The sequence below is a fragment of the Galeopterus variegatus genome, unplaced genomic scaffold, assembly GCF_000696425.1.
Source record: "Galeopterus variegatus unplaced genomic scaffold, G_variegatus-3.0.2 Scaffold6955, whole genome shotgun sequence".
In the NCBI taxonomy this organism is placed as follows: Eukaryota; Metazoa; Chordata; class Mammalia; order Dermoptera; family Cynocephalidae; genus Galeopterus; species Galeopterus variegatus.
In genome coordinates this window covers 23,590-41,114 of record NW_007733066.1, presented here as the reverse complement: position 1 = coordinate 41,114, position 17,525 = coordinate 23,590, and the positions used below count along the sequence as shown (strand labels likewise).

At 35.4% G+C, this 17,525-nt stretch overlaps 1 protein-coding gene across 1 annotated transcript in view; it reads left to right on the top strand.

Moving 5' to 3' along the window:
- The window catches only part of LOC103606912 (short transient receptor potential channel 4-like), a gene marked incomplete at its 3' end in the record, with an annotated part of 90,885 nt that overhangs the window by 57,799 nt on the left and 15,561 nt on the right, over window positions 1-17,525 (top strand). The gene's annotated exons all lie outside the window — the stretch shown is intronic.

The window sequence follows — 17,525 nt, the reverse complement described above, 5'->3', positions numbered from 1 at the left end:
CGGGAGGAGGGAGTTTTGGGGACAAGGGACTACTGGAGCTTTGAATGTGTGTACGAAGGGATGAAAGGTGAACGATGAAAGAGGATGTAATTTCTCATTCTCTAGTTTCACATACAAAGTATCGGGAGGAGGGAGTTTTGGGGACAAGGGACTACTGGAGCTTTGAATGTGTGTACGAAGGGACGAAAGGTGAACGATGAAAGAGGATATAATTTCTCATTCTCTAGTTTCACATACAAAGTTTTTTGCTCCCCATTTAATTAGTAATTCTACAATTATGATTGATTATCAATAATGTTATTGTTAAATACTAATTCTATACTCTTAACAATGAAAGGACTATCTGTATTTTATGCTTATTTAATATCCTTCCAATGTGATTGACAGATCCTTCTGATGTTTTGACTTTTCTTCAATTCTGCATATTAAGCAGGAATCTGAATGCTGACTTTTATATCAGAACTTATCATTACCTCTTAGATAATGAATGAGTGTTTCAAATCCTCAACTCAAAAAATATTCTCAATCTTTAAATGTCCAGCTGCTTTTTAAGGTCAATACTACAGTGACACTGTGAAGAACTACCTTAAATGTGACTCCTCCTGTCCACGTCCAGTGTTTTTCTGCCTCCGTACTATCTTACGGTGGAAAATTTTGTCTTGTACTTTGCTCCAGTAGAGGTGGGCATTTTCATTCTCTGTTCAGACTCTTAACATGTACAGATAAGACAGAGATTTTGTGGTAAAAATAAAATAGTGAGAATATGTCAATCCCCAGAAAATATGTCATAAAGGATCCTCTAGCCTTTTGCTAAATTAGAAACCCATCTTCAACCTGCTGAGAAGGTGGAGAATACTTAGATGATGTCTGCTTATACAGAGAAAGAAAAAAGAAGTTTCTTTGCCTCTCTTTGGGACTTTAGTTTTTTCCTTTCAACTAACTGAATAAATGATGTACTGGAAATTAAGACTTTTAATTTTACTAATGTATGTCTTATAAATCATTATTCTTAAACTCTAAGAGTAGGTATGAAAATATTACCTATTGTGACTTTTGAATTCCTTTGGGATCAAGGAATGAGGTGTCCAGAATGTGCATCAGCATCTCCCTGAATTTAGTAAAGGGAAAAAAGTTCAAACTGTCTACAGCTTTCGACAATGTTTTGGGTAAAGTAAAATTATCCTGACAGAAATATAAGTAAATATTTTGACTACATTTCTCACATGTTTGATGCACCAAAAATTTCATTGTAAATGTTTAGAGGTGCTTAAATAGTTTAAATAGTAACTCATAGTTGGCTGTGATATGTCCAAATGATATGAAGCAGACAGGTTCTGCTTACTATCAAATGGACTTTCCACCAGTGGAGAAGAATTGAGCAAGAAACTCATGAGTGTTTGTAAACCTCCTCATAGCTTTCATTATTTCCAGTGAAAGTCTAGGTATAAAAAAAGAGGCATTTGGTGTAATTATGATTATCTTTATTGTTGCTAAGATTGTAATTCTATTACTATCAAGCATGGAAGCCTCTTGTCTGAACTAAGCAATACAATCCTTTTATAGGACAGAGAGGGTGCTGGCATGGAAGGCTGGGGACATGACGACCACTCACTTTCATCAGGAGACTCAGACCAAAGACAGGGATATTGGGAAGAGTCCAAGGTGGAAAGGCACAGTTCCTTCAGCTGGGGAAACTAAATCTCTGGCATTCACTATCTTCTACCATTTCTTAAGTACAAATGAAAGAGTAAGATGAATCAATTAGCTATAATTTTGTCTGAATTCTTTCATCTCATCATCAGACCATTCCTAGATAATATAAGTAGTGCTTGAGGGATAGTCTTGGTTCCACTGCTAGGAAAGTAGATATGTAATTTTTAGGATCCCAGAGTAGCAAGAGAATTAAAGAGTTGTCAGGTGACTACTGTCCACAGGACTGCCTGAATCATACTGTGGAAGTCACAGCGGTGCAGGGGAGGAGTTGGAATGGGTGGTGCTACTGACATAGTAAACTTAATAAAACTTGAACTATTTCTATATATCCGGCTTATTTTAGAATTTGCCTTGGACTTTGTAATCAGATTATATATACATAACTGCTAAACATTCTGTTCACATTTTATAATGTTTAAAGATACTATTGAAAACCGTTTAGAGACAGTCCCTAATTTACTAGTAGATTGTATTACAGAAGTTTATAACCTCATGAAATGGAGTTTGGAGACATATGTAATACTTTTTAAAACAGAGTTGATACCGAGTATTGAGAATTCCAATTCAGAACATACAATTACTTTAATCTATATTTTTCTGATGTATGTTCATAATAACAAAAGTGAATAAAACTTTGAATCTACTTTTAAAGTGTTTCAATTCTATGTGAGTAGTGAATAATATTCATACTCTCTACTGAGTCTAAGGATTATAAAAAAGATTTATAGTTCTTATATGTGCATTTTTAACATCAGTATTTTCTTGCATGAGAATCCAATGTTGATATTTTCTTCTCTCATTGCTATTGTACACCATTAATACTACTGGACATTATTAATAGTATTATATTCAAGAAAACAATTCTCTTAATACTGGTTTGTATTTTTTTTTAAAAAAATACATTTCTCATTACACATGCATATCTCTGTTTACACACACAAAAAAGAACATCATTATTATCTTCTTTTAAAGCAATAGAAAGAGGATTAAAGAGTTTGTCACCTCCAAATCTTGCCTCTGTTTTGTCAATTCTTGTTCATTGAAACAGATTTCTCTGAAATGTATTTCCTTAACAATTATTTGAAATACTCTGACTCCCTGCCCCTTGTAAAGATGTATTTTCCAAGAAAAACTTGTTTTTGTAATAGCTCTAAGCATTGACTTCTAACCTGGACTGAGGCAGCATTCTCACTTGACACTCAAGCACACAGTGGATCTCCTAGGTAGCTGCCTGGCGTGTTTCACATTATGTTAAGAAGAGGGAGAAGCAGTTAATTTTGTCATTTCTGGAAATAGGCACAAGACTATAAGGCATCCTTCTTCTTATTGTTGATATTAATTACTTCAATTGGGCCTTTCTGTGGAACTTACATGAGTAATTAATGCTTGGCTAAATGGACCCAGCAGCCTTGTACTATGTTCAGCACTTTACTAAATTGAGCAAATACTTATGGACACCCCAGTGCCAGGCACTGGTGCGAGGTATCAAGTGATGAAAAATGACAGAGCCTTCTCAAATAACTCACTGTAATCCATAATTAAAATGCAGGAGATGTGGGGGATAGATGCAATTGTAAATGTATGTTCAAGGTACAAAATCAGTACTGTGAAGAACAGTTCACTCTGGGGGTGACCAGGGGAATTAGAAGCTGAATTGGAAGACCGATAAGAACTCACCATGAAAATGTGGGAGATGGATAGTTCCAGGCAAAAGTATCAGTATGTGCAAACCAACATTGGTGAGAAAAGCCCAGGCATGGTTAGAGCACTCTGAGTGGTGTGTATGTCAGAAGAATGAATACATAGGACTGGGGGAAAGTAGGCTGGCAGTAAAGGATCTAAGGACCTTGTAGGCTTTGCATAAATCTGGGGTTCTTTCCTGGATACTATGAAATAACAGTGCAGATCTTTAAGTGAGAAAGAGATACAGGTGAGTATGCATTTCACTATGCCCCTCATCTCAACAGTATGGTGCATGGATTAGAAGGAAAAGAGCTCAGAGGCTAATAGACTTGGGCAGAAAATAGACTAATTTTCTTAGTTTAGGCATGAAATGATGACATATAACTTTTTCAAATTTGTATAGGAGATTTATTTCTTTTTTTAATTAAGTAAATATTGTATATATATTTATTGTTTATAACATGATGTTTTGAAATGTTTATAATTGTAGAATGGCTAAATTGAACTAATTAGCATATGGATCACCTCACATGCTTATTTCTTTGTGGTGAGAACATCTAAAATCTACTCAGTGATTTTCAAGATCACAATATGTTGTTATTGACTATAGTCACCATGTTGTACAGTAAATCCCTTGATCTTATTTATGTATAACTGAAATTTTGTATCCTTTGACCAACATCTCCCCAACCCCACCACTACCCTAGCCTCTGGTAACCACCATTCTACTCTCTACTTCTATGAGTTCAATATTTTTAGATTCCACGCATAAGTGAGATCATGTGGTATTTGTCTTTCTGTTCCCAACTTATTTCACATAGTATAATGTCCTCCAGGTTCATCCATGTTGTTGCAAATAATAGGATTTTGTTCTTTTTTAAAGCCAAATGGTATTCCATTGTGTATATTTATACTACATTTTCTTTATCCATGCATTTACTGATGGACACTTAGGTTGATTATATGTTGTGGCTATTGTGAGTAGTGCTGCAATGAACATGGGAGTGCAGATGTCTCTTCAATATACTCATTTATTTCTTTTGGGTATATACACAGTGTTGCTTTGCATTGCTTCACCCCCCCTATGGATTCGTCACCCCTCTTCCCCTGGGTGACGGAGATGCAAAGGATTTCTCAAAGCCTATCTCTTCTGAGCAGTGACAGGCCCCAAAGACATTAACTTCCCAGGCATCCTCCAGTGAGAGGCAGCCCTTCCTTGGGAAATTAACACCAAATTGGGGTTCGCTTCCTGCATTTATTTTCCAGACCAGGAAGTTACAAGAAGAGACATAGGTGGGGTTATAGTTTAACAGTATAGGCTGGTAACTTTCAGTGAAACAAGCCAGATGACATTCCAGTAAGGCAACTAAGTGGTCCTATCAACAACAGTTTGATCTTAGCAAACATTCCTTCCTATAGCAATTCTCAGTATCTTTACATAACAATCAGTAACTAGTCTGTCTATGAGCCAGCAACCTGCTGTGCCACAATCCTTATCTTGCAACAGAGACTTATAGCCTAAGGGAAATTTCCAGTCCTCTGCAAGGTCAGTATTTGAAACTGCAAGGCTTTGGAAAACCAGGCCCTGTGAAGTACATGTGCTTTTTAGTATATTCCACAACACAGTAGTGAGATTGCTGGACCATATGGTAGTTCTATTTTTAATTTTTTGAGGAACTTTCATACTGTTTTCCATAATGGCTGTACTAATTTACATTCCCACACATCTGATGTTACATTATGATGGTATCTCATGATAACTGAGTGGTATTGAGGTGAAATAAGGAGATGAATAAAAGATAAAGTTAAGAGGCTGATTTTATAAGATTGGTAATAGATTGAAGGTACATAATCCTCAGTGTGCTTGTGGCACCAGACTTATTTTTTAGTTGCAACTTTATTGAAGTAAAATTGATGTACGATTAATTGCATGTATTTAAAGTGAACACTTTGATAAGTTTTTGTAATATGTATACACATCACCACAATTAAAATAGTGAACATATCCATCACCCCCACAGATCTCCTTTTCTCTTTTTCAACCCCTCAGGCAACTGCTAATCTGCTTTCTGTCACTTTAGATTAGTTTGAACTTTCTAAAGTTTATATAAATGGGATTATACAGTATGTGCTCTTTTTAAAACTCTGGTTTCTTTCAATTCAGCATAATTATTTTTGATGATCAACTGTGTATGTGTATATCCGTAAAACAGTTCATTCCTTTTTATTGCTGAGCAATCTTCCATTGTATGGATATGTCATATTTTGGTTATTCATTCATGGGTTAATGGGTGTTTGGGTTTTTGGCTATTACAAAAAAAAAAAAAAAAAAAAAAAAACCCAATTCAAAAAAAAACTTTGATATAAAATTTTGGGTTGTTTTTTTTTTTTGGGTTAATGGGTTTTTGGGTTTTTGGTTATTAAAAAAAAAAAAAAAAAAAAAAAAAAAACTACTGCAACATTTATATGCAAGTCTTTGTATGACATGTGCTTTCTTTCTTTTTTTCTGATAAATGCCTAGAATTAGAAAGTCTACATCAATTGTAGATGTATGTTTAATTGAAACAAAAACATTACAACAACAATAACAATAACAACAAACTGTTTTCCAAAGTGGTTGTCCATTTACATTTCGATGGGCAATGTATGGGAATTCCAGTTTCTCCAAATCCCAACCAACGTATGTTAGAGTTAGTCTTTTTAATTTTAGCCATTCTAGTATGTGTGTAGTGATATCTCATTGTGCTTCTGATTTGCATTTCCCTAATCTAATGATGTTGACGATCTTTGCATATGCTTATTTTCCATCTATATATCTTTTGGTAGTGTCTGTTCAAATTTGGTCCCAGTTTTTTTATTTCAGTTGTTTTCTTTTCTTGTTATTGGGTTTGGATAGTTGAATTACAAATTGGTCAGGGAGAAGTTGAGTTATACCATATATTTTTCTTGATGCCAGGGACTATCTAAATTTTAACTTAGGCCATGAGTGGATGGAGGAGAGTTTATGTCTCATCTAGGTACATGTTGTGCCGCTATCAATATGATGCATACAGATGAATAAGCAGTGGTATCGTCCAAAAGAATATATTAAATTGTGAATTTATTGAGTTTTATGTATCTATGTGACTTTCAAGTGGTAATTTTCCAATAGATAAAAATATGCTGATTATTTAACTTTAGGAATATTATAAAACCAGAAATAACTATATAGTCAAAGTTTATCTTATGTTGTAAATTCCTACTACATTCAACTATGTATCTCAGATGTCCTCTCAGATAATTTATATCCATGTATATACCCCTGCATCCTTGGAGTGCTTCACTGAAGAAGCAGTACTGGACCCAGTTAAGGTTTCAAGTCTTCATTTTTCCAGCCACCAAAGTTTTAATTTTTCTAATCCCATTGCATGAGAGCCCTATTTCCACTAGATGACAATTATGTATTAATTGCTTAATTCTTTGCTTGTTGAAGCAAGGTAATGTTTTATGCCAATTAAAATATGCAAGTCTCCAGAAAGCCCTTAGGTAGAAGGTTTAATTGTAGCAGAAGACTGACATGGGAGATAATTTTAGATACATGACTTTTTTTCAGACAATCTTAAAATTGTATCTTGTGGATTGCTGATGACATACATGTAGAGTCCCTGTATTTCATGTTGAGACTTTACTCTTCTTGGTTCCTTCTTATTCATTGTCATTTATAATTAATCCTATTGACAAAATAAAGAAATTGAAAAATGAGATAGAGTAAGAAGATGGAGGAAACTTGAACACAGAGTGAAAAGCAGGGATCTAAGGCCACAATCCAGTACCATGACATTTCCCCAATTCATTCAGAACATTGCTTTGGGCTAACAATCATATCTAATAAAACAATATTTATAAAATAGAGTTATCTGGGTTTTAAAATATATACTTATAGTCTTGAAATATATTTGGAGCATGTGAAATAGCAATTTTTATGAAAACTATGGAATAAAAAGCTATCTACCAGACAATTACTAGAAAATGAGTAGTTATAAATGTTATGGTTTGAATTTAATCTTCCAAAAAGAAATGCTAATGTACTAACCTCCAGTACCCCAACATGTGACCTTATTTAGAAATAGGAGCATTGCACATGAAATTAGTGAAGAAGAGGTCATACCAGAGTAGGATGGACCCTTACTCCAGTATGACTGGTCTCCTTATAAAAAGAGAGAGAAGATGGTATGGAGTGAGGCACAGGGATAATGCAACAGAGGCAGAGATTGGAACGATGCAGCCTCAAGTCAGGGAAGCCAAGAATTGACACCCACTTACTAGAGGTAGGAAGAGGCAAAAGAGGATTCTACTCAGAGTCTCAGAGGGAGCATGACCCTGCCAACACCTTGATTTTGGACTTAAAGCCTCCATATTCGTGAGAAAATAATTCTATGTTGTTTTCAGCCACTCACTTTATGTTACTTTGTTATGGCAGCCCTTAGGGGACTAATACAATGACCAAACACATTTTAAAAAACACCAGAAATCACATGGAGACATAGTTTATATATATAAAGTTTTAATATCCACAATGATAGCAGTACCTTGGGTCATAGAATAATTAATGAAGTTCTTATTTGCACTCAGATAAGAATTCCTGTTGGTGGTTGCTGGTCTGGGTTTTCAGTTACTAATTTCCTTGTGTGCAATAGCTTATTCTTTACTTTCAAGTCATCCTTCACCCACGCTTCATGCTCTGTCCTTACACATTGGGATGTGCAATTTTGAAGGACACTATCATGAAGACTACACAAAGCAGGATGTGAACAAGCAACCCTTGTACTCACTGCAAGTGGAGATCCTGAATATGATGATAAGAGAGAAGAAATGATGCATCCCTCATTTTTAGGAGTATAATTTATGTTGGGGTTTTTTGTTGTTTTGTTTTGTTTTTTTAAAGACAGAGACTATTCCGTAGTCCTTCCTTGTGAAAAACAGAGGATGTAGATTAGAGGACATAGATTGGAAGAATAGCAAAGAGCTGGAGAGCTGGGCCAGCGTGGGAAAAACACCAGTGATGCTTATTCAGCAGAGTCAGTGACAATTAGATGAGTGAGTAAAGGAAAAAGAATGAAAAATGATGCCAAAGAATAATTTCTTTTTAACAGACATTTTACTCCTTACTCTTCCCTGCTTTGTGAAAGTGGTGTCAAAGACTGGCAGAGTTATAGGGAACTCTTTTGGCTCTTTTATGTGTTGTTTTGTCCAATCGCCTCCTTTGTAGCCATACACATTGGAGTAGATAGCCCAAGCGGGGGGCTCAGTTACTGTGTGGGCTCTGCTGCTTCCGAAACACATAACTTCGTATCTCTGCATTATAGACGAGCTAATTTTATTCCAACCTCAGTGGACAGATGATTAACAACTAGTACCACTACTACTACTACTACTATTATTATTATTATTTATTATTATTATTATTATCATTATTATTATTATCATTTTAGCCCAGAAAACTTGCTACCAAGATAGTCTGTGGAGCTGTCATCAGAGAGGCAGAGAGGAGTTCTGGTGGAAGGAAAAGAGATTAGAGAGCATAAAAAGAAATGATCTTATTCTTGATCTTAAGACTAGAATTTAAAAATTATCTGTTTACAGGGTCTAACACATTTGAAACCAACTTAACTCTTCACTAATATTACTGATATATATAAATTGGCAGGGTAAAGTAGGAACTCTCTTCTGTGATATCAGCTCTAGGTTCTGGAAAGAAGGTATGAAATTGGTCTCCTATTTTATAAGGTCTTATACAATTTCATTTCCTCATAAACAGTAGGTCTTGATATTATGTGAAAAGGGACATAGAAGGGGGAAAAAAGTGACCACGTTTTTTTATCTCACAAGAGCAATGAATATTCACTCCCATTCCATCTCTTTTTTCCTTTCTGGATTCTCGCCTTAATGACAGATGGTGGAGCAGGGTTCAGTCTTCTGGAGGAGTCTGTCCAGAATATACTGAATCAGAGTGGAACGCCCCCTCTGAACATGCCACTCCTCTGTGTAGAAAATGGTAGTGGCTCATCAGAGACTGGGGAAAGAGCCCATTCAGGGCTGGCCAGAATCTGGACCAAACTTCCTCTGTTTTTTTACCTGCCATTATCATCTATTATTCACCTAAGTGATTGAACATTCAAATGATCGTTCTTATAAAACTATGATTTTCTGCTCCCGCATCTGTTTATTGTTAAGAAAGCATTAGGTAGCTATCTAGAAATGACTGGCATCTAAAAAATCTATTTTCTATCATAATTTGAAAGAATTCCTCATGTATGTCTGAAAGGGATGTTGGTGAATAGATGTGGAGTTTGAACCAACTGGTCCCCTCTGTGATTTTCAAAGAACTAACGTTATCTATCGATTTTACCTTCCTACCACCTAGACGAGGTTTCATTTGCTTGCTTGTTTGTTTGCCAAATTCAGTAGTTTAATGCATTCGACGTTGGGTTTATCATTCCCCGTGTTATTTCCTTTGCCTCCACCATTTTCAATTTCTCGTGACTACTCACTTATCATCCCAGCTTAAGTGCCAAACCTATTTTGAATTTAGGCGCAGGAATGGTTTAAAAAGTTTAGTCCTGTGCCTGCCTCACTAACACTGTCATATGGAGTTTAGTTATCATCTTCTCTTCTGTTTTTGTAGACATCAGACATGATGCCCCAGTAATATGCATTGAGCTATTATTTCTTGAATCCCAATGCAAATCTGAATTTGGCAAACATGTTCAAGGAAAAATGATCAGGTGATTTGATGATTGGGTAGAAGAGTCTTTAAACTCAATAGAGTCAGGAGATTTGTTGAGTAAGACAGTCTGTGGAGGCCAGAATCTAAAGTTTATCAAATAGTCTTCCTGACTAGTCTCAAGCTTTATACCCATCTTCTCAGACCTTATTAAATCTTCATTAATTTTTACCTTTTAACAAGGCTAATGAAAACTCAAATAGACAAGTTATTTTATTGGTTGTCCCTTATGCTTGAATTATTATTATCACTATTTTCTGGATGTAATTTCCTTGCACAAATCTTTTTAAACTAATTACTCATTTTGTAACATACTAATTAAAATTAGGTAATGCATATGTAAATACACATAAATAGGCATAATTGCAATAACCTTCATATGCTTAAAGTGAATATATGTTGTATATGATGTATTTATTTGTAAATCTACAAGTGATTGTATATGGATATATGCATGTGCATACACATATCCTTATATGTATAAATATATATGATGTATTTACAATAATGATAATATCTAACATTTATTGAACATATACAATGACCTAGGAACTGCTATAGTTTTCATATATTAATTCATTTAATTTTACAATAACCCTATGAAATAAGCATTTCTGCTATTCTTCATTTTTACAGATCAGGAAAAAGATGCACTGATAATTTAATAATTTATTAACATTCACACAATCAGGAAGCGGCAGATCCAGGATTCAAATCTCAGAGGGCTCTTTTCAAAGCTTATGTGCTCTTAATCCCTGCAATATCCAAATATGTAATCTAAGACATAATAGATTTGCCACATCACTTTAGGTCATGATGTAGCAGGATAGTGATGTGTAGGGTAAATATCTGTGAGAAGCTAGGTATAGGCATTTTCTTTTCATTTTTTTTGTCCAGGTTCTTTATCATCCACTCATGTTTCTCATGTCCACTGTGTCCCAGTCTCTTTCACACTGGTCTAGGTCCTTTCCTGGCATTTATGCTTAATGTTGTACTAGTCAACTCTTATCCTCTGGCTACCATTATACTGTGTTCAACTTTTCCACCTGCACCACAGTTCAGTGACTGGTGGGGATTACCCTTGGTAATTTTTTTTTTAAATTTTTTAACTGACTCAAAATAATTGTACATATTTATGGGGTACAGTATGATATTTTAATTCATGTATACTTGTAATGATTAAATCAGGGTAGTTAGCATATTCATCACCTCGAACATTTATCATTTCTTTGTGGTAAGCACATTCAAAATCTTCTCTTCTAGCTATTTGAAAATATACAATAAATTACTATTAACTACAGTCCCTCTGAAGTTACTTTTGATATTTTTGTGTTTATTTCTGTAATTTGGTATTGTACTAATCCATACCATAGAATATCTGCTTGATGTATGACTTCTATGCAATTCCCCTTAAAGACATCTTTAGTCAACTGAATGTGCTTGTTTATAACTTCAGTAAGAGGGCAGACTTTATATTAGGTAAGCAAAAAATAGAAAAAAAATAGAAACACTGGAAGACTAGCCTACATTCCTCAAAAGTCTTTTTCTATATGGCAATGCTTCTTAAAAGTTGGCCCTTGGACCAGTAACATAAGATTCATCTGGGAACTTGGTAGAAATACAAAGTTTAGGTCCCGACTTTGGATCTACTGAATCAGAAATGCTGGAGGTGGGGCTCAGGAAGACATGTTTTAACAAGTTTCCAGGTGATCTTGTTGCTTGCTCCACTTTTAGAACCTCCACTCTATGGCTAGTCCCTGTCACTCATATCAAGTGCTCATACAACCCACAGCTGGGCTTAGCTTAAAACCAACTCATGCATACCTGTACATTCACATACACACACAAACACCCATTCCCAGGGTTTAATGATCAGATTGTAAGCATCAGAATGTATTTTTACATTAAATTAAAGCTACTCTTTGAATATTTATCATGAAATAGAGCTCCCTACGCCCTCATAACGTTCGCTATCTGCTTCTGTAGAATTGCTTATTTAACCATGGTAACTCCATTTTGCCCCCCATCTGACCTGCAGACTACCCCCCCTTCTGCATGAGAAACTGTTGACCTTCTCGTAGAAACAAAAGCTGTTGCATAGAAACAGGAGCCATGCACAGTAAACTATTACATGGGAACAGGTACCATACATAGTGAACTATTACATGGGAACATACACAATGAAAACGTGTATGCTTGATTGCTCGAGCGGCTCATTCTTGGTCTCTGAGACCTAGCTCCCTAGCTTGCTTTGTGCACCTGGACAAACCCGTGTGCCTATGGGATGTAGTTTTTGCCTTTAAAAAAACCCACAAGACCAAAATCTGATGCCGCTCTTCTTTGGTTGCTCCTTGGGAGACAGATGCTGGCCAGCTGGAGTGAATAAACTGCCCTTTTCTGCACAAGTGGCGTGTAAGTGCATTTCTTGTGGGACGGTGCCTCACAACAATCAGATGCAATGGAGCAATGGATAAGTTCATTAGACATCAAATCCTTTAAACCAATGTTAAACAAATTTTAACATTCATAGAAATCATACCATACAGATTCTTATCCAGCAGGTCTAAAGTGGGGCCTGAAATTCTGCTTTTCAAACAAGCTTCCTGTTTATGCCAACATTGCTGACCTCAGCCCACACGTTGAGTAGCAGGAACTTAGATTCAAGCATTGCCTCAATAAACACCTATATCCCATAATGTGGCCACAGTTGTCTTTTACACACTATCTCTAGCATATCCACCATTGGTTGTAACCTTCTAGCACAAGGGATTTCTCATCTGAACATATATATCCCCATCCCCATGTTTTTAACAAAATATTCTCTTAATCTAAATTAAAGCACATTCACCTACCAAGCTGTGTCTGTCAAAATCCTACCTTTTAATTCAGGCTTAACCAACAAATTCTACTTTTTAAAAAAATTTTACTTGATTATTTCATGTTAGGCATAATCTCTCCTGTATTTTATACCTTTTTTTTTAACAAGTCTTATAGTGTTCTGTATTAAGTTATCCAGTTACACGATTAGTCCCCAACATAGTTTGAGTTCCCAAAGATGGATTTATCTGTTTCCCACAGATCTTGGTCTTTACCCCACTTTTTTAGCCAGTTCTTGACTCATAGTATTGGTTTAATTAAACCAGGAAGGACCAGGTGAAGATTATTTTGATTAATGAAGCAGGAGGGTCTGATTAGTCATGCAATATGACTCTGTTCAGGGAGGCCAGAAGCATTATTTTAATTGGGAGCACACCAGAGCTATCTCTAGGAAACAGGAGACACCCAGACAGTTAAAGGCCATTGGCAGCCATGAAAGGATTTAGCAGCTGAAGTGGAAGAAACAAAAAGTTTTTTAGCTGTGAACAAAATAATTCCCTGAAGCTCTTCTGCCTACAAACAATCCTTGAGCCCTGCTATCAACATTACAAAACAAGTTGTTAAAAAACATTCTGGGACAGAGGAAATAAAACCCCAAAGGATACAGATTATTTTTGAATTGCTAAGGAAGAAACAGTAAGATGCAAAGGAAACTGGCATGTATATGAATTTGCAGTCCTTTTTGACCAAGGAAATGAGATTGCTTTTATGTAAATCACTATAATACATTCAATCTGAAAGTTAGAACTTCTCTTTATAATCAGCCAGCAGTCAATTGAGACACCCATGTAACTATCTAACTTAATCAAGATGGATAAGGTAGCCAGATGGTTCTCCCCAGATTCTAGATTTTGCTGTTATAGAGAATATGGCCACAGTCTGAACTTTGGATAAGAATTTTTAAACTTGAAAAATATATCAAAAAACTGAAAAGATGAAGAAAGGACAAATACCATGCAATTCTGATCCATTTTTATTTTAATTATCAGGGCTGTGTTAATTTTTTAATTTTTGTCTTCTTACTTTATTTGCATCCAATTAATATTTTAAATCCTCCCTATGTAGTAGTAACCTCTTTCTCTTTATCATTTTTCTTTGTTGCCCTAATGTTTGTGGGCTTTAGTATTTGAGTAGGTATTTTTAGGTCATTGAAACCAGATATTACTTTCTTTATTTGTAAAAAATAAGATTGGATTAAATAATTTTCACAGTGTCTTTAATATTTGGAAACCCATAATGCAGTGATTCTATAAATAATCATGAGATCAGGTTTTTGAAATTTTTTAAAGGTTATTGAGAGAAAAGGATAGGAAGTTTTTAACATTTTCTTCACAACATCATTTAGAAATGCATGGCACAAATGTGAATTTGAATGTTTTTAATGTTTTAATGTGAATTTGAATGTGATGACAGGAGTTGCGGTAGAATTGGCCAGCAACTGTAGGGAAAGAAAGAACTATTATACAGTGTACCCAAAAAGAAACCCCACGCCCTGCCCCCTAGTCCTGGAATGATGCAGAAGACGGTAGTTCTTGTGACTCACTGTGCAGTGGAAAGATGGCGCAGAGCAGGCGGGAGCTGTGGGCTCCCAGCGTGTTGCAGGCAATGTGGTGGCCAGGGCTGGAGAGGGCTTTGCTGGACTGGACCGGTGGCCACTGTCAGAGACAGGTGGCCCCTCTCTGAGGGTGTCCTACAGAGAGGGTTGAAGTAAAGCTGACCATTCCTCCAAATAACCCAAGTGAACTGATAGACAGAAAAAGAAGACAGAAGGGGAGGAAAGGAGGGAGGGAGGGAGGGAGGAAGAAAAAGAGAGAGAAGAAGATAAAGAGAGAGGTAGGGGACAAAGAAGGAACAAAGTTCAAAGAAGGAAGCAATTAGGAAAGACAAAATGGAAGGAAGAAAGGAAGGAAGGAGAATGCACAAGATAATTGAAGTGATTTAATCTACTTTAGCAATTAAAGACTGAAAAATCCTGTGATATAAAAGTTTAACTCTTATAATCTTTAAATTGGTAACTGATTTAACTACCAAACCCATTTTTTCATGGCATATCTATTAATTAATGGGATGCGATTTAGGGAATGCTGGTGTAGACAAGTCAAGAGTAGGCATGGTAGGAAGGGAGTGTTAATTCGTTGTGAGAATATTTAAATTTATAGTGATTCTTAGGAATATTTTGGGGTTATTTCAATGCTATGATTAGAGCAAATTTGTGGCCAAATAATGTCCACGTTTTGGGGAACTTGTTGGCTATACACACTCACTCCTGTTGTTAGAGTCCTCTCTCTCCATTTTTTACCTCTACAGAAACCTCACTATGTCTATGTTTTATATAAAATTGTGTACACTGTTTATTTACTAAGCACAGGTGTGTACTTTTTAATAATTAAAAATATATACTTTTAAGAAAAAGCATAAGTAAAAATCATAGTTAACCTAGTACTTGACAATGGCAGGATGGCAGGTGTTCCATGAGGATTAAATGATTTGCTTCCTGTAGGTTATTTAACAGTCTGTGTGCAGGTGTCAGTCAGCGGAAATATTTATCCAAACAAATCTTAAATGCTTCCAATAAAATTATTTGTTGATTACCTTGGGATGCCCTATTCTCTAATGAGGTGTTGGCTGGGAAGGACACAGTTCATGAGTCCTAAACCTCTCCTAGACCATGTTAAACAAAGTATATACCTTTCTTTTACGTTCTCTGCATGCATGAAATGTTTTACTTAGGACTTAGGTTCATACGGTGCTTCTTCAATTTATAAGGACTAGTGACATTATAGAAACTGCTTGTTATATCCTGCATCTTCCATAGACATCTTTAACTCCTTTCTATTAAGATTTTTAAACTATGCTAAATTCTAATACTATTAAAAATCTGTTATTCCATGGGGAATGAAAAAATAGAAAGAAAATGGTAGACTATGATTTGTTTAGGAAATGCTGATGGGAAGGATTGTGTGGGAAAAAATAGATAAAACTCTTAAAAGGAACAGAGTTTGTTAATGATCTATATCACTCTTTGCCGGTACTCTACAGATATATCAGGAAGAACTCTATTTTGACTTTCAAATACCTGGCTTTGACCAGGATAATAGGCAAGTGGCATGTTAAGAGAAGTAATTCTTTGGATTATAAAATTTAACTTTATACGTGCAGCTTGGAGATTGATGAAGAGAGCCCTCATTACCCCGGCCTTGAGGAAATGCTGTTTTATTTTGTTTCATCTATATTTGCTTAACCCATTATTATAAGCTTAATTCAATTTATTACATATTTCCTTGCCTGCTATGTACTTTGCTGAGTAGGCATGCAAGACAAGATGAAGAAATATAGTTGCATAAGAAAACATTATCGACCCAATCCACATGGTTAAACACCTCAACAATGGAATTGTTCTTTTAATCAGTCAACCCATCTCTTCTTTCATCCCCAAACAGGGCATCCTCTCTGTTTACCCAGGGATTGTTTACTTGTTTACCATCCAAAAAGAGAAAGGGCAAATTCTTGCCTAAAGGAGAGCCACATGGCTAAAAACAGAAAAAGAAAAATGAGAAATGTGGGGTGTGGTGGAGTGTCCTAAATAATGATGTGTTACGTTTGCTTATAGTGTTAAACTTTTTTATGATGCCAGCGGAACTTTCTGAAATCTTTTGCAATGGACTTAAATTTCTGTTTTAATCAAGAATCCTCATAGTTCATCTTTTAAACCCACTGCACATTTTCTCTTCAGAGTATGTCATTGATCTTTCACCGCATCTTGCATTGGGTTGCCTCCTTCTCTCTACTTACCCAAATATGCCCATTGAAAGCATTCCTGGACTATTGCATCTGAAAGAGAAAACTTCCTTTTAATTCATATAATGCTTAGCTGTTAGTCCCAATGAGAAAAGTAGTGTGAAAAGAAAAAAAAAAGAAAATCATGGACAAGATATTCAGATATCTCATTATTTACCAGATATGCAACCTTGGATCAATCTAGTGACCTCTTATAACCCCTTCTGTCCTCATCCTTAAAATAGAGTGAGTAATATCTATGTTACATCTCAAGCATGTTGTCAGGATAAAATGATGTCATGTTTGTGTAATGTTTTGTATATGGTAACTGATTTTACCTAAGCAGTGTTTCTACCAAATTCAGCTATGATGATTTATCTTCTGGTGATCATAATATTCTTTCATGTATGTTTTTCTTATTACTTTGACCCAATTAAAAGCATATTTACTTTTTCTGTTGGGGAAAGCAGTAAATGTTTATTACAGATAATGTTCAAAGTTCATACAAGTATAAAAATTAAAATCAAATGTAATATAAACTAGAAAAAACCACTAAACCAAGAGATAGCTACATTAACATTTTAATTACATGCTTTCTGTATATCACGATTGTATATATGTAGGTAAATAGGTGTATTTTTGTAAACTGCTTTGTTTAACTTATCACATATCCTAAGCATGTTCTTATTTCCCAATTCTATTTTCACTCTTC